This window comes from Eumetopias jubatus, unplaced genomic scaffold, assembly GCF_037043125.1.
Source record: "Eumetopias jubatus isolate StellerSeaLion01/CBP00866 unplaced genomic scaffold, mEumJub1_p1.0 scaffold_1, whole genome shotgun sequence".
NCBI classification, from domain to species: domain Eukaryota; kingdom Metazoa; phylum Chordata; class Mammalia; order Carnivora; family Otariidae; genus Eumetopias; species Eumetopias jubatus.
In genome coordinates, this window is record NW_028274807.1 from 68,232,613 (window position 1) to 68,254,937 (window position 22,325).

Consider the following 22,325-nt stretch of genomic DNA (forward strand, 5'->3'; position numbering starts at 1 on the left):
TGAATGGGGTGGCCCTCATATCTACTTAACCTTTGGGAGGAGGGTAGAACTCATTGGTCTTAGAGTTTCCTCACAGGGAGAGACAATACCAGTGTCCTGCCAGGTAACCTAGTGGCTGTTGCATGTTCAGAAATTCTGAGTAGAGGTTCAAGGCCTCTAAGAGGTCCTAGAATCCTGACCCAGGACACAGACTGCTGGTGCAAGGTGTGACCTAACAAAAGATGGCCGTGGAAGTACATGTCCCAAAGTGTTTGTTATAAAGCTGATGATGCTGTTTTAACATCACACCGTGTTTGTGCTCCACAGGAAATTCAGGAGTTGTTTTAGTGATGTCAGAGTTTGGGGAGTGGGGTCCTGAGCCGTCCTGAGTAGGGGAAAGGGCTAATGGGGTGGAGCAGCTGTGACAGTTTGGGTAACTGGAATTGGAAAGGATGCTTCAGGCTAGAGCAGGAATGGGGTGTTTAGAAGGGAGGAGGAGATGGCAAATGCAGCAGAGGATGTGGGGGGTTCCATTCTCCTTCTGGAGGGATGTCTTGGACACCTGGAGACTCATATCGCTGGGTTTTGTTGAACAATGAGTGATTTTTAGAAATCCACCCTAAAACAAATCTTCACTTAAGTGCCTGCTGTGTGTACAACAGTGTTCTAAATGCTATGTGGGGCCTCCAAAAAATGAATAATAAAATGCGGAGTATGATGTGTCATGTAATTGGTGCAGACAGGTCTTCAATAGTTGGGGGAAGAGTCCTTTGGGTTGTGTGGCTGGGGAAAGCTTTGGGAAGCCTGAGTCCAATGGTCCTGCAGGCTGAGTAAGTGTGAGGTGGGCAGTGATAATGGACTGAGTGATGTTGGGGTGTGGCTGCTAATGTGTGGGTAGCTCAGGCTAGGTACAATGGATGTTTGTGGGGAACAATGGTGAGGATGTGGATGGAAAGGGGAAATAAATGTAAGATACTTGTTCAGGATTGTTGTTCTATCCCTCCCTCAAAGAATGAGAACTGGACTGTTGGGGACCCTCCTGGGGACCGCTACCTTCTGGAGTAGGGCTGCTGGTACTGACTACTATCTTAGAAGAGTTTCTCTAAGAAGTCCTCACACATAAAATTTCTTTTTTTTTTCTTTTCTGGAAATATTGGAGGTTAGAAGGAGGAGAGGAAAGCTCCCCTCCACTACTTTTTACAGATGGGAGGACAGGGATCTAGGGAAGGGAATGGGCTAAAAATGATGCTCTGGGTGTAGGTTGGTTGTAGGGGACGGCTGAGATGGACATTTGAATGGAATGGTGTCTGCTTAGGGCAGGGGTCAAAGGCACAGTCTTCTCTGAACAGCACTGGGACATGGATGCTTGATCCTAGCATTGTCTCTTGTGTAATTTGTGTTTTTGTGGGTCTGGGAGGAAGTATGGAAAATAAGGGAGGTCAAGCTGGCGGTGACATGGGGACCATGGGGCTGACCATGGCTGCGAACCTGAGCCAGAATCGACTGGCGCTGCAGGAGGCTTGCGTGGGAGCGGTCACTGAGAAGTTCCCGACTGACTGGGCTGTCTTTACGTCTGAGGGTAGCAGCAATGACATCCGTGTGTCCGGGTGGGGAGGGTGCCTGGAGAGGGTGGAGGAGCTCAACAGCAGGAAGGTGATGTAAGCTTTCTGCAGGGTGTAGAATCCCAAGTCTGGCCTGCCCAAGTTCATCCTCGTCAACTGGACAGGTGAGGGTGTAAATGATGTGCAGAAGTGAGGGTGCACCAACCATGTCAGCGTTATGGCTAGCTTTCTGAAGGGGGCCCGTGTGACTGTCAGTGCGAGGACCAAGGAGCTCATGGAGCCTGAGCGCATCATGCAGAAGGTGGCCAGGGCCTCAGGTGCCAACTGTGCCTTCCACAGGGAAAGCACCCATTTCCAGGATGTGGAAACGGGCCATTTCCAGGCCCCAGTGGGCTCTGTGTACCAGAAGAGCAATGCCATATCTGAGATCAGAAGGGTTGGCAGACACAGCTCCTGGGCCATAGTAGAGAAGGAGGTGGAGAATCGCAGGCTGGAGGGGAAGCGGTGGGCAGAGGAGAGTGGCAGTGCTGGAGCAGGGGCACAGGGGGCAGGAGCTGTGAGAGGCCTCCTGCCTGGAGTAGTGCCATTGGAGGGGTGGGGCGGTGAGGCTGGACCCCAGAGGAAGTGTGAGCAGCCCGAAGTGGTTTCCAGGAACACAGAGGAGTGGGAGCCTGTCTGTCAGCAGCCAACACATGCATGGGAGATTTTCAAGCAGAAGGAGGGGGCCGTGTCCACCACATCCGTCTCCAGCCCCAGCCAGGCACACCGAGGGGTCCCCTCCTGCAGAAGCAGCCCACCCAGCCAGAGACCCACCTCCACACAGTGCCGCCCCAAGCGTCCTCAAGGCCCAGGGCAGCTCTCTGTTAGGAACCAGCGCCCAGCACTCTGCTGTGTGTGGCACAGATGCAAGAGGAGGCCCCCAGAGCAGGAGACTCTCTGAGGAGGCCCAGACACTGCATCAGTGAGCTGCTGGTGGTGAGCCTGTGGCCCACTACCCACAGCCGAGTGGGAAAAGGCTCCATGCCTGGGCTCTGTACCATTACCAGGCAGTCGAGGATACCGAGATCTCCTTCTAGCCCGAGAACCTCATCGCTGGCCCTGAGGTCATCGATGAGGGCTGGTGGCATGGCTAGGGGCCCGACAGCCACTTTGGCATGTTTCCTGCCGACTCTGTGGAGCTCACCGAGTGAGGACTCTCCACTGCTGTCTGCACTGAGGCCACCCTTCCCCGCACTCCCCAGATGTGCTTTCCTTACTGCCGGGAGAGGTGGTGTGTGCAGCGTGAGAGCCATATGGCACTCCTCCAGGAATGGGACCCCCCCCCCAGAGAAGACAAGCCCTTGGGTTCCCTCAGCCCTGGGTGGCTCAGCCTCTGTCACTGTAAATGCCGGGATACCCTGGTGATTCCTAAACATGCTTCTGGCAGCTCTCAGGCCCTCCCAACCAGCCTGGCCTTTGACCCCAGCAGAGGACATTGAATCAGGCCCTGCCCATGGCCAGCCCCTCAGTGACCTCTGCCTGAGGAGAATGGTACTGCCAAGCTGGGTGGTCTGAGCAGGGCCATTTGCCTTTTCTTTCTTTTCCTCTTGGCTCTAAAGGGTGTTGGCTATGGCTATTAGTGACCCTTGGGAACAGTGAACTTAGCCGAGTTTATGACCGAAGTCAGAGTGGGTCACGATGGTTTGGGCAGCAGTAGATCATCTTTCTGGATCCTGTTCTGTGCTCCTGGTTCTCTGTCCCTCTGCCTGGGATATGGACTACGGGCACTGGGAACAGGGATGACCAAGCCCCCATCTGAGTATATGAAGGAAGGTATAAAAACACCAGCAAACAGTTGTCCTTCCATGTGGCGAGCCCTCCTCTGCTGGCCCTGGTGTGGGCTCTCAGCTGATTCTGGTTCAGGAAAAGTAACCAGAGCAGTCTATGCCTGCTGTCCTGCACTATTTCTGTCCCAACCCACCTGTGTCTGCTTTCAGAGTGAGACGTGCCCTATACTGGCCCTACTTGTGATCCGCCCTGTCGTGGCCTGAATGCTCCCGGGTGGAAACAAAACCCTTTCCTGGGTGTCTCTGGGGTGTGTATGCATGAATGCACCCTCAGACCTTGGGCCAACCATTAGCCACAGGGAAGAGGCATAAGCGTTAAGATGTGGAAGAAAAGAAGGAAGGAAAAAAAGAAAGAAAGAAAAGAAGGGAGGTCAGAGCAGCCCTAGCCAGAGTGTAAGTTCCCAGGCATCTCTTAGTGGCCCCAGCAGGCTGGCATCTTAGGGTTCACAGGGCCTGTCCTTCCAGAAGTCCCCTCCCATAGTTCAGGCTGCTTGTACCCTTCTAGTCTTCTCTCTGCCTCCCTGCCCACCTCTGGGACCAGTGGGAGCTGAGCATTCAATCAGAACTGCAAAGTCCTCTCTCCCTGCTGGATTGTCCCTTAGACAGTGACTTAGCTGGTCAGGAGGGACCCCCTCACTCCAGCCGCCCTGTCAAAGCCAGTCATGTCTCCCTTAACTTTGAAGTCTGCCAGATCTGACTAAAAGAGGAGGGGCGGGGTGTCTGTTCTCTACTCCTCAGGGGTATCACCCAAGAGGATTTATAGCAAAGGGGAGTGTTCCGTTGCCTTGGCAACTTTCTTGCATGGGTTCTGGTGCTCAGAATATCTGACGAGTCTCAGAGTTTCACGCTCAATGGGCAGAGGTGGAGGAGCAGATGAAAGGGTATATCTCAATGATCCGGGCCAGGGCCAAAGAGGAAAAGGGTGGCTAAGGCAGCTTATATAAGAAACTGTGGAGGTCACAGAGAATTCCTGCAGTTCTTCCCTGTCTGCCCTCTCTCCTTCCACCTTTCCCCATGTAGTCACATCTTCCCTTCTGTGATGCTTCTGTGGTTCTATGTATCACTTCAATCACCAGCATGAACGGGGGTGGGGAGGGGTCCGCATGGGCAGAGTGAACACTGGGGGGTTCCCTGCTGGGTGCTGAAAGAAGCGGTGGATACAGAGGGAGGAAGAGTCAGGGACTGATGTGTGGCTCTTCATCATGGCCTTTCTCCCTAGAGAGCTCCCCATTTGTTGGGGGAGAGCATGGCATCCCTGCCATGGCACCTCTGCTGGAAGGAAAGGGAAGATGATGGGATGAAGGGGCCCAAAGGTTAGGAGGGCAGTGTTCTCTGGTGTTGTTCATCTATGTCTGTATCATGGTACCTACAATACAGACGTAGGATGGCAGAACGAGTTCGTTGCAAAGATAGTTAGTGCATCTTGGGCCACGGCAGGGTCAGGGAGGATGTTAGAGGGCCTGCAGCAGGAGGGGCTGGAGAAGCTGGCCCTGAGGAGGAGAGTCCCTGTGTGGCAGAGAAGCTCTCTCCTCTTGGCTTCCATCCATGGGACCTTTTCCTATGGTGATGCAGTCCTCTTTGAAAATTCCTCCTTGGATACAGGAGGACCAGAGTAATGAGGAGGCAGAGGGCCCTGAGGTTCGCAGCACTCCTTTTCAGTTGGTCTCTGGAGAAAATATGCTGAATGGGTGTTTGTGTGTCAAAGTCCAGGTGTCGGTGTTGAGTAAGTGGGTCTTCCTCAGAAACCCAACCGAATGCTGGGCCTTCTCTGTCTTCCTATGGCATAATCCTCTTGAGCCATACTTTGGCCAGCATTTTAATGCATTAACTGCCTCTATTACATCTGTAACTTATTATGTACTGGCCATGTGCTAGGCATTGTGTGGAAGAGACTCTTTAGAACTAGTCCTTCCTGCCTCGCTGAGAACTGCTGGACAATGGTCCCTCTGCCTTATTAGGGACAAGGGGGTAAGTACACAGAAGAGCAAGGCAGAGTTTGGGTTGCAGTTAGAAGGAAAATGAGAATGGTTACACCAGGGCACCTGGGCTTCCCTCCACAGGGGTTTCAAGGAAGGTATGGGCATTGGCCTTTAATCTGATGAGGATGGAGGTAGAACCCTGGGGTTTGAATATTAGGAGATCATGGGTCATCTTTGAAGGAACAGTTTCAGGAGATGGGGGCAGCGAGGAAAGCAGAGCTGAGAATTTCTACATTATCTGGAAGTGCTTCGTGGCTCCCACCTTAGTCTCTCCTGGTGCACTTTGATCCCTTTTATTTTGGTTCTACGGGCAGTGGAGATGGCTTTTTCCATGGTGCTTTGCAATACCCTTCTGGTACTGGGAAGTGCAGGGAGGTACTGCCTTGCTGACTCTCATATTACACTCCAGGGTCCCACATTGTCACCTGGTAATTCCAGCCAGCAGGTTGTCTGTTTTAGGACCCCTCTCATTCAGATCTCCGGTGAAGCTATGAGCTTGCTCTTTCAGGCCCCTTTGCCCTCTGGTGTCTGACTCACTTCAACCTCTCCAAATAGGATCCATGATCTCAGCTCCAAAATGACCGCCTCCTCTGCTCCAAAGCATCAAAACTCTTGCCCAGGCAGCTGATAAATTAATGTACATTTTATAACTTATGATTGACTGGTAACAGTTCCATGGGCTTTCCTCAGGGGACAGTTTGATATTTAAGAGAAGCATGTTAAACTAAAGAAGTAGACCTCTAATGGTAGCATTTCAACTGTCATTGACAATCAGGCAGAGTTGATATTTTGGGAGCCCTGGGCTGCATTTACAGAAGAGCAGTTATAGCTCCCCCCCACCCCCCGCTGTATGTCTGTCAGACTTTATCAAGAGGATGCAATTCAGTTTGTGGTGCCCCAAACCCAGCTTCGGGGGAAACATGATCAACATTTGGCTAGTGGAAGGAGAAACTGACATTTTTTTGTGCTGTCCCAGAGCATATAACTGGGCCTTCTGAGTAGATATCAATGGAAAAACTGTATCATTGAGAACTGAATGGGAATGCAAAGGCCTGCTCTCAGGTGGGGGTGAAGGGAACTAACATTTAACTGATGCCGTCTGTATGCCCTACACTATGCCAGGTACCTGACACTAAGACGCTTGTCTTACTTTTCCGACAAGTTGGGCAACCTGCCCATGCACACTCAGGTGCAACAACTGTCATTCATGCCCAGATCTTTCTGACTTCAAAGTCTTATCCCGTGTTTCTCTAGAGATGCTGGGCAAGGTCCTCTGTGATCTTCTGTCCCTGGCAAGGCTGGTGATCCCTCACTAGAGACAGAAAGAAGTCCTGCTTAGAGAGGAAAGTGTACTAGATTCTTCTGGGCCTGACCCTGTTTGAGAGCTTCTCTTGCTCTATTGATGGGAATAATTAAATGTTGGCTCCGGGTTTCTGTTTCCATTCTCCTTGTGACTTCTCTTACCAGGACATACAGTTCCTAACTCACAGAGCAGCTGACTTGCCTTCCCTGGGGGCTTAAGGATCAGTGGAGGGCGGTCTCACCCTGGGTGATGGGTGACCCCTCTGGCCCTCCCCCAGCCTCAGGTTTCCTTTTCCTGAGTTTGTGATTCATGATTTTTTCACTTGACTATCCTAGAGACAGCTTAGACAGAATGTCTAATAGGAAGCTGATCAACCTCATCATCACCCTCCCCCCCCCCAAATTTTATTTTTTGTTGGCCTTCTCTAGTTCTGAACATGGGACTCTCATTCTCTTGGCTTGAAGTTAAGTTAATTTTGATTCCCCCTTCTCCTGTTCCTCAGTCACTAGGACTTTTCTGTTCATCCTTGAAATATCCGGGAGACTAGTCCTTCCTGGCCATCCTCAGTGCCACCGCCTAGTTGGGACCCTTGTCATCCCATGCCCTATCAGTCCCTTCCCTGGTTCTCTGAGCACTGCTGTCTTCCTTTCATTAAACTCCTTGTTGACCATTTCTGTCCCCTGCCCAGGCATGGCCAGTGGTTTCTCATAGCCTTCTAGTGAAGGATTGGACCCTTTACTCCCTCAGTGGAGGCCGTATTGTCTCACCCAACCCAGCTGGTCTGTAATGTTTCCCACCAGCTCCTTCTTCCAAGTGAAGTGGTCTTCCACAGAGCCTGTTTCCTGCTTTTTCTCCTATGGATGAGATTTTTCCTGTCCCATAGGTCCTCACCTGTCTCCCCTCTCCCTGCCCACCCTCCCCCTGAATCCCTCAAAGCCTACCTCCAGTCCCCTTCCTGCACAGAAGCCCCAGCGCCCCCCCCCCCGATCTTCCCCCATTTAAACTGTGCTATGATTTATTTTTATATGCCTACTTTGGCAATTTTTGTAACATTTCACTAATTGTTAATTTTCACATTTTATCGCCCTGGTTGCAAGTTAATTGAGGGCAAGGACTATTTAATACACTGTTTTCTTTTCCATAGCATTTAGCGCAATGCAGGGTGTGGGCTAGGGGCTGCTGATTCTCCTTCTTTCTACTCATCAAATCTTCCTCACACTCACAGCCCCTGTCCTCAGCCCTGGGAACCGCCCCTTGTTAATCCTGGCCGTTTTTCAGCCTGCCAGTGTCTTTGCCCCAATTGTTTCCTGCAGTCCTTCTCCTGCCCCATTATGATGCCAGCCTTACCATCTTGGAGAAGCAGTGCGATCCAGGCAAAGTGCACAGGCCACGGAGCCAGGTGGGTCTGGGTTTGAATCTTGCATCTGCTATTCCTAGCTGTGTGGCCTAAGTTACTTAACCTCCTTGTGGGGTGACTAAGTTACTTAAGCCTCCTTGAGGTTTCTTCAACTCTGAATATGGGGAAACGATTCTTTATGGTCAGGTAAGCGTGCACAATCGGCCTTCAATAAAAATTAGACTCCCTCCCCCTCCGCATCCTCAATTCCTCCCTCTTCCATACGGTGCTTCCTGAGTATTCCATTTGATACTCAATTCTGCTTTCTCTGCAGTCCTTTTGCATTTATAGTATCAGGGACTCAGCCATATCAGAACTGCTCATTTTAGAGATCCAGAGACTGAGGCCCAAATAGCCTTACCGCAGGCTGCGCAGAGGCCGTGGACAGCCAAGCCAGGTCTAACACTCGGGCCTGACTCCCCGCAGGTGTCTGTCAGCAGCATGCTATCCTCTGCATGCCCTGACCCAACAGTGTGAGCCCTCCGTCAGCCCCACAACATCCTGCATCTTGCAGAAGGAACAGGGAGGAGGTGTTTAATAAATACTTGTTGATGCTCTGTTTATGCATGTATGGCTTACTCCCCTGGTGGACGTGTGTTCCCCCAGGCGGGAAGCACACCGGGCTTTGTGCTGTTCTTTGTATTCGGTACAGACCTGGATTTAATAATGGTAGGTTAACTTCAGGCCCAAGAACAAAGGTTTTTGCAGCTGGGCAGGAGGCCTCTCTTTGTGGTTCCTGGGGCTGTCCCCACAATATTCTGGCTGCCTCTGGTGAGCATGATTCTGTGCAGTGTCCAATTGTGAGCTGCTCCAGGGGAGAAGCCTGTGTGTGCAGGGTGGTGCTCACTGTGCACCACTTTGCCTCCCATTCAGTACTCGTGGGCTGCCTCCTAACCCCACCCACTCCCTCCCTGTGCCACGCTGCTTCTGCGCCTGCTCTGGCTAGGAATACATCCTCCTGGTTGCATAGCAACGTGTTTGGTTTCCTTTACTTCTCCTTCTCCTCCTCCCACAAAACTGCCTGAGCTCTAAATTTAAGGTAGTGTGTCAGGAGATGCCACTAGCCCACAAAGGCCTCTGAACCCCAGCATTGTTCCCCCTATATAGCTACTAGCTTTGTGAGGGCAGAAGCTGAACACTTTGTTCACTATCCCCAACACCTAGTATACTTCTTGGCATATAGTAGGTGTTCAGTAAATATCTGTTGGATGATGATGTAGGATCATCCCTACAGTTGAGAGGTGCTTCTCGGACTGGGAAATGTTATTACTGACTCTGGGATGGTCTGTAATTGACCACTCCTGGCTGGATGCCTTCCTCTTTTTCTCCAGTCACCCATAAGAAATGGGTGGAGGAAAAAAAGGCACACATTTCTTCATATTCCACTGGTATGTGGATGGCGACTATGTTTTCCTCTTTCTTTTCTGGAAGCTGGTGGTTCAGTCGATCTGCATGATTTATGGAGCCTGGTGAGATACCAGTGTCATGGGGCTTTATGATTCCTTCCTTGGGAAGCTTATGGTCTAAGGGGCTGAGGATAGATTGACTCTTTCTGGTGACAGGAGTGTGAGGCTTGCTTTCAGAGGTAAGCTTTGAAGTCACAAAGTACCAGGTTTGAATCCCAGCTCTGCTAATTGCAACTTGTATGACCGTGGGTGGGTCGCTTAACTTAGCTCATGGATTGTAAGATTTATATGAGAAAAACCATGAATAGAATCTAACAGAGTGTCAGGAAACAGGGGTGCCTATATTAGTGCAAATTTTCTTTTCCCCTCTTAGTGAGAAGACAGAAATATCCCAGAAAATGCCTGTCAATGCTAGTGATGGGATGCCATCAATATGCAGGCCTACACAGAAGGGGGAACCAGGGAAGTATCTGCTTTTTGGGGCTAGAGGGAGGGCTCTCCCTGGAGCTGATGTATTTCCTTTTTATTTTTCCCTATTTTAAAAAATAAGGGATTTCACAGCTGACTTCCCAGCTACCCTATATTCGTTTCCTTCCAGACATCCTCACGTACATCCTGAATTGACTCAGTGTAAGCCTCAGGGAGGTGGGGTGAGAGATTTAGGGTCCAGAGGGAGGATGAAAGTTCAGTGGCTCCTCTGGGGTCATGGAAATAAGCTGGAGAAGAGGAGGCTGGGGAGAGGCCGCTATTCAGCTAAAAATAGCATCAGCAGTGGCCGCAGCTCAGGAAGCAGCCAGGGGTCAGAAGTTGGGACCGCCCCAGCACACATTCCCAGCAGAGGACTTGGAGTTTGGCTAGCTGTTCCCTGCCCCTTGGGATGGGGTGGTGGACAGTGCCTCATCACGTGGGTCACCTGTGCCTGCCCACAGTGGGCAGCCAGCATCTTGGGTCTCCTTCCAAGCCTGCACATCACATTGCTTCCTCGTCTTCCTGTTCACTTCACACACTGCCCCCACTCCCTTCCATCCTCCCCTTCTAGGGCAGTGCAACAGCAACATCCATTTACTAGACTTTTTACAAACCAGCTACTTTGTACTAAGTGTTCTTGGGCTTCTGTGCTCTGGAAGTCTGTTGTCTGAGATAGCATCCTGGACCCATGGACCGCCAGAAAAACAATCGAAGAACAACCATTAAATAAACACAAAATAGATGAGATAACATGTTCCCATCCTGTATGAGTTGAGGCCAGTGGTATTTGTGGGGGTCTTCTGGGTGTGTATTTGAGAAAGCTCGAGAGTTTCCTGCTTGAAAAAGGTGAAGATGATCTAAGTTCATGCTGTCCTAGTGCCAGTGATCCAGAAACAAACCCCCCTCCCACCCGCAAGAGGATGGAAGAGGAGTGCTTTCTGGCTGGAGTTTAAGACTGGACCTTGGGAAGAGATGCACGCTGGAGGTGAGGAGTTTAAAGAGAAGGAGTCAAAACTGTCTCCACGTTTGCTGCAGACTCATTCTGATAACTGGATAGATCACTGGATTTGAATCCAATTGGATCAAATTAGATTGATCAATGGATTGATCCATTGATTGAGCCATTCACCCACTCAACAAACATTTAAGGAACATCTGCTAAGTACCAGCATGGATGTGAGGGCATTCCAAGCCAGTGGTTTCTTATCCTAGCTGCACGCTGGAATTACCTATGGAATCTGAAAAATGCTGATGCTCAGGTTTCACCCCAGAACAATTACATTAAAAAAAAACCAAATCTCTGGGTCTGGGAGGCAGGCCTGGGTAGTTAAGCTCCCCAGGTGATTCCACTGTGCAGCCAGGAGAGAAAGCCACTGTTCTAAGTGAGCCCAAGGCTCCTTCCTCTAACACTGCCACTCATTGCCCCTTTCTGCTGAGTGCCCTTTCTGTCATTGCCTGCCGAGTGATGCGATTGCAAATGTGACCTGGAGCGGCTGAGACATAGCTGGCACTCTATGGCCAGCTCACACAAATGTTTATTGAGCAGCTATCATGGGCCCAGCACTCAAGAGACACAGAGGTGAGAATAACAGGGTCCGCTGGAAGTAAATTAATATGAGCACTCCATTTCCTCGACTGTATATTTGGTAAGCCAGCCCAGCTTTTCTGACAAATGGGATTTTCTGTGATTTATTCTCTCTTGTCTCTCAGTGGAAGAGAAACAGTGACTATATCTGGTGCATTTCAGTTAAATGGAGTTAAAGCAGGTGGTGAAAAAGACCCCCACAGAGATAGACGGAGGGCAGGCAAGAAGGGGGAATGCTAAAGGGACAAAATGTATTCATTGGGCAGGTTTTCACAAACGTGCTATCAAGTTGTCTAAATCATGAAAAAGTAGGAGTAACTAATATGGCTGTTTAACATTTGGAGTATCAGCAAGGGTTTGAGCCTCTATGAATCATCTGTCCGACCACCTAGGCATAGTGGAGTGACCCTGGCACTCAGAGAACATGCAGTCTAGCTGGGGAATTTACACTGATATGAAAAACAGAGACTGTAAGTATTTCGTTGTGTTTTATGACTAACGTTACCAGGAGCTTGGAGAAAGGAGGTATCAGAGAGACACTACCTGAGGTGCAGTCCGTGGCCCAGCTGTGCCAACTGTTTGTTATCAGCCGGTAATGAGAAGTAGAGAAACTGAAAGGAAGCACTGATAAACTTTTACAGCAATTTTTCAGAGTAATTTTGTCTGAATCTAAAAATTTTCAAAAAGAGGGGCTTATATTTTGTTTTTAAAATTGCGTTTATCTAGTAATTCATTTTTTATTGTATTTTATGAAAGTACCAGTCTATGACAGATTGGAATCAAAAAATGAAAGAAAAAACAAAAACCAAACTGGTCCTTTATTGCAGATGGTTGAAAGAGTATTGGATGGAGTAGCTGGAAATTTGAGATATCATGGCAAACTGGAGAGGTACCAGCAAGCAAGAGAACAGTGGAACTTCTATTTGATGTTACAAAGGGAATAAGAGTGTGTCCTAAAAACCTAGACCTTCCTCATGCAGGAGGCTCTCAGACCGCGAATATGTTTTGAGGTTTTGGTGGATGCTGGAGCTTTATATGTGCTTTGTATGAATTATTTCATTGCCCCCTCTCACAGCCCTATGTGATAATAGTGCTTATCTCCATCTCTGTTTTGTGGGGGGCTAATATGCACACCTTACCACAGCTGGTGGTGAGTAGTAGACCTGCGTTTTGAAGACAGGTGTGTTGGACTCTGGAGCCTGGTGGTTCATGAATACCCACTGCCACTCCATGTAGCCCCTCCAGGTGACAAGGAGCATGGACCACAGACTCTGCCCATCCAGACATTCCAGAATAGGAATGAGAAGAAGGCCCTGCAGATACAGATCACAGAGCTCAGGGTTATCCTTCCAGAAAGATACCTTATATTCTAGGAAGGACAAGGTGTGAACCTTTATCGGGAAGTCTTCTCTCTTCTCCTTGATGCTCATTTCCAGAAGTATTTCAATAGATGAATCCGACCTGGTTTGGGCCTTTTATTAGACTTTGAATTGTCCCATCAGCAGCCTTTGCTAGTGGCAGCTCATCCATCTACTTACTTTTAAACTTTTAATTTTGAAGTAAAGATTCATAGGAAGTTGCAAAGAAACATACAGGAAGCTCCTGTGCACCCTTCTTCCAGCATCTCCCCACTGTTAGTACAATATCAGGAAATTGACATTGGTATAATCCACAGACTCCCCCATCCACTTTTTTCTATTAATTTCTTTGAAAGATTATTTTTTTAGAGCAGTTTTAGGTTGACTGAAAAATGGAGGGAAGGATAGATTTCCCTTTTACCCCATGTTCCCCCTTGTCCACATTCACAGCCTCCCTGATTGTCAGCATCCCCCACCAGAGTGGTGCATTTGTGACAGTTGATGAACCTACACTGACACATCATAATCACTCGAAAGTCCATCGTTTATATTAGGGTTCACTGTTGTTGTACATTCCATAGGTTTGGACAAAAATAAGATAGGTATTCACCATTATGGTATTATACACAGTAGTTTCACTGCTGTAAAGATCCCCTGTGTTCTGCCTACTTGTCCTTCTCTCCTGCTAACCCCCTGGTAACCAGTGATCTTTTTCTGTCTCCATAGTTTTGCCTTTTCCAGAATGTCACATAGTGGAATCGTATAGTATGTGATGTTTTCAGGTTGGCTTCTTTCACCTAGCAATATGCATTTAAGATTTCTCCATGTTTTTTTATGGCTTAACAGCTCATTTCTTTTTAGCACTGAATAATATTCTATTGTTTGGATGTACCATGGTTTATCTGCTCCCCAACTAAAAGATTATCTTGGTTGCTTCCAAGTTTTGGCAATTTTGGATAAAGCTATAAACATCCATTGCAAGTATTTGTGTAGACATAGGTTTTAGCTCCTTTGGGTAAATACCTAGGAGTACAATACACCCATATGTTTTTTTTTTTTCTCCCACACTATGGGTACCATGCTTGAAGAGAAGCATCAACAAGCCATAGTGTATCCAGAGGAGGGAGAGGATGAGTAGTCTGGAAGCCAGGTCACATCCAGATTGTTCTTGGTGACTAGTGTGACCATCTTGTGTGTAGATGCCGTATGTTATTTAGTTCTCCTGTCTTAGCACCTAAAGCAGTGTGAGGCACATAACTGACCCTCAACAGATGTTTTTTGAACTGAATGTTTGATTCAGAGCAGAAAACATGCATAGAAACATAATGGCTGTCTTCCATATTGCTGGGTCTCCAGTGCAGAAGAATGGTGAGATTGATCTGTGTCCCCCACCCTCCCACTGCTCTTGAGGACAGAACCGGGATTAGTGAATGGGGAGGGGCGGGGAAGACATAAGGGGAAACATCCCAGATGGATTTATGGAAGAACTTGACCAAGAATAGGAATAATGAAGCGAGGAAGTAGTCAGCTTCTCTACACTGGAAGACAATCAGGGATGTATTGGAAATGCGGTTCCTGTATTTTTTTTTTTTTACAGTGGGCCAAATATCTTTAATAGAAGTCCTTCCAGTTTCTTATTTCTGAGAGTCTAAGAACATGCAGGCATGGATAGAAATAGGATGGTTGGGAGGAGGGATCAGTTTATGGGTAGAGGGTATTCAGGAGTTTGAGGTGACAGCAAAAGATTTTCATGGAAGAACACCTGTAGATTTTGAAAAGATTGTATTTGCTTTTTAAAAGGAAAGTCATGGGTAGCCAGATATATAAGACCCTTTCAGCTTCTCTGGGTAACCTATGGAATTTGTCCAGAGCAACATTTGGACTTAACCTGGCAATCAGACACTCATCTTTTCTTTCAGGCAGAATTTGGCAACATCAGTCCTAGAGAAAATCATGGGAGCTGGATTCTGACTACAGCTGACAAGTTTTTGTCATGTTAATCACTTAGATTGACATTTAGGAGAAGATTATTGCAATTTCTATTCCAGAAAATGAAACAGGAATGAATCAGGCACTGAGTTAATCAGATTACTTCCAGGTGAAAAAGAAAAAAAATAGGTCAAGGTTCTTAAATTGGGCCATCTTAGAAGGTTATTATATATTCATGTATGACTACCCTGTAAGGTAGGACTTTAGATGATCTATGTTTTTATTTCATTCTAGTTGCCAAGGAAGATACAAACTGATATTTTTTTAAGGTAGGGAGTAGGGAAAGGAAGTAATACTTCTTTATTGCTTACTACATGCCAGCAACTTTACATTTATTATTTCATCAATTTTCACAATGATTCTGATATGTAGGTATTATCATTGCTATTTTATGGTCAAGGAAACTGAAGCTCATAAGAGCAAAGTAACTTGTTCTGGGACACGTATCTAGTGAAAAATAGAGATGGGATTCAAAGCCAAATCTACTGGACTCTAAAGCCACTGCTCTTTATACTGTTTGGTATTCACAACATACTGTCTCTAGCAGAACCCAAACCTATCATATTCATGGATAGATTTCAGAGCTATATCTCATATGTTTCAAACCCATAGGTGTCAGTTCCCTATCTGCAGAAAAGCCTGCCCAGATGGCACATGTTTCTACTTGCTGATGACCTCTTTCTGTAGTAGAGTCAGACTGAAGCATTCTAACCATTGTCATACTCAACTGCTAATTGCCCCTAGTCCTGGCTCCCACCCAGCCCACTTTGTTTCCCCAGTGCCCCCAAATGCATGATCCTGAAGGTGTGAACACTGTCTGTGGGCTTGGTTCTAGTTTCCAGCTTGCCTGCTGTGCAATGTCTATTAATCCTAGCCTAACTATTTTCAAGTCTTGAGATTGTGTTTCATTGTCATAAGCAGGCTTGGAGGAAAGCCAGGAGACCTCATGGTACAGGAGACAGAGCACTATGCCTGAATGTGCTTTGTCCTTACTGTGTGACTTACCATTGCTGGGGCTGTAAGGAGTCCCTTCACTGTCTGAGTTGTAGTTCTTCATGTGCAAAAAGGGGGTAGTAATAACTCCCCTCTTTTTTTTTTTTTTTTTAGGATAAGCAAGAGACTCATATGATATTAGTATCCCGGAAACTTTATAAACCATGGGCATTGTACAAATTTAAGTTTGGTGGGTGAAAGAGAATGATCCCATCTCCTGGAAAAGCTTTCCTTCGAAAGGGGTGGAAGCCAGCACACATGTTTTAAGTAGGAAACCATGAGCTCCCTCTGGCCTGCCAGGTTCTGTTTCACTTGAGCAGGCTTGGTCTCTGTCCCACACGCCTCCCCCCCCCCCCGCCCCCGCCCCGAATAGCATGGCTGTGTTTCTTGGCTTGGATTACTGAGTTAATTGCTCCCAATCTTCCATTTCCAGTGAGCACAAGCCTGTTAGACCTGAACGATAGCCACTGGCTGAAGCCTTCTGAAGGCTCTGATTGGGTAGACTGTGTTTGGCTCAGCTGAATTTGCTTGCTGGCTATGTAAATATTAGGGTTGTTAATCTTTATTAGAGGGTGTTAGCCAAGAAAAATTGCATTTTTAAAAACCCATATATTAACATGGGAAAAAATAAAAGTAAATCAAGCAAAATTTAACAATTTTGATGTCCTAAAAGCTTCCAATGAAGACTAAAAAGGCCTTAAGTGTGTATTTGTTCAATAAATAAGACTGTGGCTTCCAATTCTTTTTGAAAGTGGGGTATAGATCTTAAATAAAAAAGCCAGTTTTCATTTTAGAATAGAAAAATCTGAACAATAAGAAGGTATCAATTTCACTGTCATTTAATAGGTTTGCATTTGCAAGTCAGTTTTCGTGGATTCTTTTCCCCACATAGACTTTCTGTCTTTAATTTGCATTTATATTTTCATATTGTAAACTTTTTACTAAAGTATAACGTAGTTCCAGAAAAGTACACAAATCCTAAGCTCAGTGATTTTTTACCTAGTGAACACACTTGAGTAACTAGCATATAGATCAAGAAACAGAACATTACTCCAGAACACTGGCCCCCCAGTGTCCCCTTGCATTTATTAGTCCCTCCCTTTGAGGCAAATCTCCAGGGTGACTTCCAGTACCTTAAGATTAGTTTGCCTGTTTTGAAACTTTATATAAATGGAATCTTCAAGTATATACTATTTCATGTCTCTCTTCTTCTGTCCAACATTACACGTGTGAGATTAATCCGTGCTGAGTGTAGCAATTACATGTCACGTTCATTACTACGTAATAGTCTACTGTATATATATGCTGCAATTTATTTATCCGTTTTACTGTATAAGGTACTTGAGTATTTGAGTTGTTTCCAGTTTGGGGCTATTTTGAATAAAGCTGCTGTGAACACTTCTGTGTAGGTCTATGGATGAATACATGTACTCAATATTGTGGAGTATGTATCTAAGAGAGTAATTACCAGGCTATAGGGTATGAGTATTAGCTTTAGTTAAATCCTGCCAAATAGTTTTCCAAAGTAGTTGTAACAATTTACATCTCCACTAGCAGGAAGGATACCTCTAGTTGTTCCACATCTTTGCTAACAGTTGCTATTATTTGTCTTTTCTCTTTTAGCTCTTCTGGTAGGTATGTGGTAGTGCCACATTATGGATGGGTTTTGTTTTGTTTCGTATTTGTATTTCCTGGATGGTGAATGAAGTCAAGCACATTTTCATGTGTTTATTGACCATTTGGATGCTGTCTTTTGAAAAGTGAATCTTTGGTTGTTTTGCCTTATCTTTGCTATTGCATTATCTGTATTTTTCTTATTGAGTTGTAGGAGTTCTTTATATATTCTGGATATGAGTCCTTTGATAAGTGTATTGTAAATATTTCCTTCTAGTCTGTGGCTTGCCTCTTCACACTCTTCATGGTGTATTTTGATGAATATACATTAATAATTTTAATGTAGTCTGGTCTTTAAAATATTTTCTTTTTTTAAAAAAGATTTTATTTATTTGACAGAGAGAGACACAGTGAGAGAGGGAACACAAGCAGAGGGAGTGGGAGAGGGAGAAACAGGCTTCCTGCGGAGTAGGGAGCCTGATGCCAGGCTCGATCCCTGGACCCTGGGACCATGACCGGAGCTGAAGGCAGATGCTTAACGACTGAGTCACCCTGGTGCCCCCAAAATATTTTCTTTTATGGTTAGTGGTTGTTGTGTCCTATTTAAGAAATCTTTGTCTACTCTAAATTTTGTACTGAAAAAACTTTACTGTTTTACTTTTTACATTTAGATCGGTACTGTATTTGAACGTGCTTTTCTTGTGTGGTGAGGGAAAGATTATTTTATTTTTTTCTTCCTGTTTTGCTATCCAGTTGGCTAAGAGTCATTTGTTGAAAACACCATTCTTTCCCTACAGCACTGTAGTGTCATCTTTGTCATAAACCAAGTGACCATATGTGTGGGTCTATTTCCATGTATTAAAATTTGGAGGTGCCGCCAAGTAATTGGTACTACATTGAGTTTGACTGTATTGAATAAGTGGCTAGCGAAATCCTTGACACAGGCATGGATGACTAAGAGAAGCGAGGGCCGAACAGAGGTCCAGAAATTTTCCAGATATAAACCCCCCCTGACTCAGACTGTATTTAGATATGCTTCTCCAAATAAAGTGTCTCTAACAGAATCTAGGATGTGTTGGTTAACTGTCATCTCTATTGGAAGATGGATATGTCACAAGAAATGGAATTTAAAGGAATGCAATACTTGTTTGAAATTAAATATAATTTCTCAAAAGATTCCACTGAAAACCATCATTACATTATCTAATGCTAGTTCTCCTCATAATAAGGAAATGCTTTCTCTGAAAACAGGCTTAGCTGGTCCTTATTCTTGGAGTTCATCACATCTGCCTGATCTAAGTGCTCAGGAATTAGACACCCAGAGCCTTTAATTGCTCACTCATTTTAATGACTCTGTGGAGGGCCGTTTGTGTCCACTACTTCCAGCAACCTGAAATCTTTTAGTTTTTCTAAGACTCTAAGACAGCTGGGCAGGGGGTGCTGCTAAAGAGTATTTATTCAAATAGATGAGTACCCCTTTTCCAAGAGTCCCACCCAACTTAGACTATGGAGGACATTGATTCTCTGGTAGATCCCCAACCCATCCAGATCATACAGCTCTTTTCCATCAATGGTACCCAGGGTGGTTGATGAAGTGGGATCCTCTTTCCGGGGAACATGAACCTGATCCAGGTACCTTTAAGCTTAGAAACTTACCCCTTATTCCCATTTCCCTCTCTTGCAGCTGACCTGGCAGTCTGAGCTGCCACGAATGGGAAATACTGTTCAGTGAGCAATGGAGCAGTAGTTTCTTTGTAAATTTCCATGTGGTCAACACATACAGTTGAGCATCTTCTGCATACCAGCACTCAAAATCTATTCCCAGCCCTTCAGGGCATGGTTTACCTCTGATTGTGTTAAGTGACAGTCTCTGCTTAAACTTGGGGCCTGACAAAATCTTTCTGATGCTTGATCACCTGACCTCACCTGTCACCCATCTCTCTGCCCTGCCGTGGCCAGATTCAGTGGAGTATTTGGTGATGAATCTTACTTGTCTGTCCCTATACTGTACTCCCTTTGTACCTCCATTGTTACCTGAACTAATCTCTAGTGACTTCAACTTGGATAGCTGTATTTGCATAGTAACATCCAAACTGGCCACCTGCTGAAGCCCTTGGTTGCCCCACCCAAGTTCTTAAGTATCTTGAGATGCTGTGCTGGTGCTCCAGGGTCCGCCACTTCGCTGTGCCTTTGTCAAGAGAGAATGGATTTTTTTTTCATATAATGTCATTGATTTATTGGGATCTTGGGCTCCTTCTATAGCCAAAGGTCTAGCAGTAACAGTAACATGGAGTTAGGACTGCATTATAGAGTCTCCTAGCTGTCGTGTGTCTTGTTTCAATCAGTAAACAGTCCCAGTTACCACAAGTTTCTGCCACCCCAGATGTTGTATAGCTTTGATCTCATCCACCCACTTTCTCTGTGTGTGAACACAGAATGGCTGGAGATTTTATTTTAGGCTCTTTAACTTCGGTTCTTTTAAAATGGGCATTAAAAACGGAGTTTTCTGTTTTGTTTGTTTAAAATTTTTTTTTTTTACTTATCTTTGCACATTAAAAAACCATTGTATATAACAGAATAACAGGCTTTAGAACCCAGAGATATTAGATATCATTAGTTCAATCTTCTCATGACTAAATAATATTGTGAGATTTCTTTCCCTGGAGATATTTTTAAAATGTCTTTTACAATCACAGGAAGTCAGAGTTGGAAGAGAACTGAGAACTGTGTGAGGCCAGCAATCTCATTCTACAGATGAGGAGCCTGAGACCCTGAGGACTCAAGTGGCTGGATCACAGTGCTGTGATAAGATTCTGGGTCTCTAGGCTTCGCAATCTGGGGGTCTTTGCCTGTGTAGCCAAGGCTGCTTCTTACTTTCAATTTTGCTTCATTATTGTTATCCAGGGACAGCCAGGAATTTCTCATAGAGTCTGTGAATGTGCTTGTCATGAGACATTAATCTGTGCCAGAATTTAAGGTAACATAGAAATAGCCAAAATGTACTTTGGGCAAGAGCCGTGAATCCCGATGGGAGTGGGCTGGGATAAGTAGTTCTGTTAATAAAACCTTTCCACATCAGAAGTCTGAGTCAGATTCAATATATGAATACCATCAAGAAGCTACACACAGGGAGTTTAATTTTAGTACAAATAAATCACCTGTTTACATCTCTCTTCAGAAATAAAGGGGGTGGAAGTTGTTATGTCTTTCAAATTAGATTGATTACTAAAAAAGGGAAAACAATCTGGAGGATGGTTATTTTCCTTGTGGACTCCTGTCCTGTGTACCATCCATTTCTAGTGAAGCTTGAACTTCCAGTTTAAAAGCAGGTGGAAGTGGAGAGGATGTCTTTACTCACCTTTGCCTTAGCTGCATTCAGGAAATTCCTTGCCTGCCCCTTTCCCCTGCAGGTACCTGCCACAGCTCTTACCTGAGGCCTGTTGCTCTGGGCTGGTCTACAGTCGGGCAAGGATGGCAGTGGGTGTAGAGCCAGAGGAAGCCTCCTGTGGTGGTGTACAAAGCTTTTCTTAAGAAGAAGGGAAGCCAAAGGAGTCAGCCGTCCTCCTGATAATTGGAGCTCCCCTCTTCTGCTCATATTTCTCTAGGAAGGCCTAAGGCAAGAAAAGAGGCTCAGAGATGTACCTTATGGAGTTCAGAAATTATTCTGCCCACCATATTCTGGTTTCCTCCTGCCCCTTCAGTGTCACCTCCACCTCTCCCTCTGATCCTTAAGGTCCCAAGCAGAGGAGTTTGTGGGTGAATGAAGAGGATGGAGAAGGTGGGGGTGTGTTACAACCTCCCCTGGGCTTTGTGTCTAGTGACAGTAAGGACCCTGATAGAGGGAGCCTTATGGGGAAGACAGTCCACCCTTCTTGGGAAGCTCCCAGTCTAATCAGAGACAATAATCACTTATACGGTGCCCTCTGCTGCAAAATAGTACCTGAGCTGGGGTCACTTTGTTACCTCTTGGATGCTAGCACCAGTCCTAGGGAAGTACAACAGTGGGAAGAAACAGGATCTGAGCTGAGATGGTGATTCTGCCTTCTCTGGACAGGCCATTGTCCATAAAAGGTGTTCATGTGTTGATTTGCAAAGCACTCCTGAGTTTCTCTTCAGAGATTTGTGTCTAAAGGGGATCTCCATTCCTGGAATTCACTGAAAGCTCTCCCTGACATGCCCTCTGCAACTCATCATGTTAATGGGAAGGGAGGGCTGGAAGCCAGCCAGGTGCCCTACCCCGAGCCATGTCAGGATGGCTGTATTGATTGAGAGTCTGACGGAAGGTTACTGCAGTGGACGGGGATTCACTGACAGTGGAGGAATAAAGCTCTGGCCCCAAAGCCTATCTTCTTAACTGGGCTCTCAGCCAGGGCTTCCTCGCCAACTCTCTACTCCTCCCAGTCCATCTTGCACACCCAACTAGATCTGGCTTCCCTGAACACCACTTAGTCAAACTCCCCAATTGCTTAAACACCCTTAATGGGTCCTCTTGGCCTGGACTCAAGGCCCTATAGAATCAGGTGCACATCCACAAAAAGTAGTCTTTCCAACCTTATCACTGCTCCAGCCCACTCTCTGGAGCAAAGCCCATTGTGTTGTCAGACATGTTCTGTTCACAGTCCCCAGAAAACACCAGGCTTATTTGTACCTTCGTGCTTTTCCCAGGTTGTCCCATGTTGTTTGCTGTTCCACCTGTGCACATCTAATCCATCCTTCAGTATTTGACGCTTTTACTTTCCCTGCTCATTTATAGCTATGCAGTAGCTCACTTCTCTTGTGTGCACTAAGCCCTTTGAGTGGAGGAACCCCTGTAGCCCCCAACACAATGCCGAATGTGAGATGGGCACACATTGCTTCTTGGGTGAAT

The 22,325-nt window shown here is 46.3% G+C and overlaps 1 protein-coding gene and 1 pseudogene across 10 annotated transcripts in view; both read left to right on the forward strand.

Annotated features, from left to right (window-relative positions):
* The window catches only part of KALRN (kalirin RhoGEF kinase), a 694,375-nt gene that overhangs the window by 105,221 nt on the left and 566,829 nt on the right, over positions 1 to 22,325 (forward strand). The gene's annotated exons all lie outside the window — the stretch shown is intronic.
* Positions 1,456 to 2,731, forward strand: LOC114199411 (drebrin-like protein pseudogene; annotated as a pseudogene).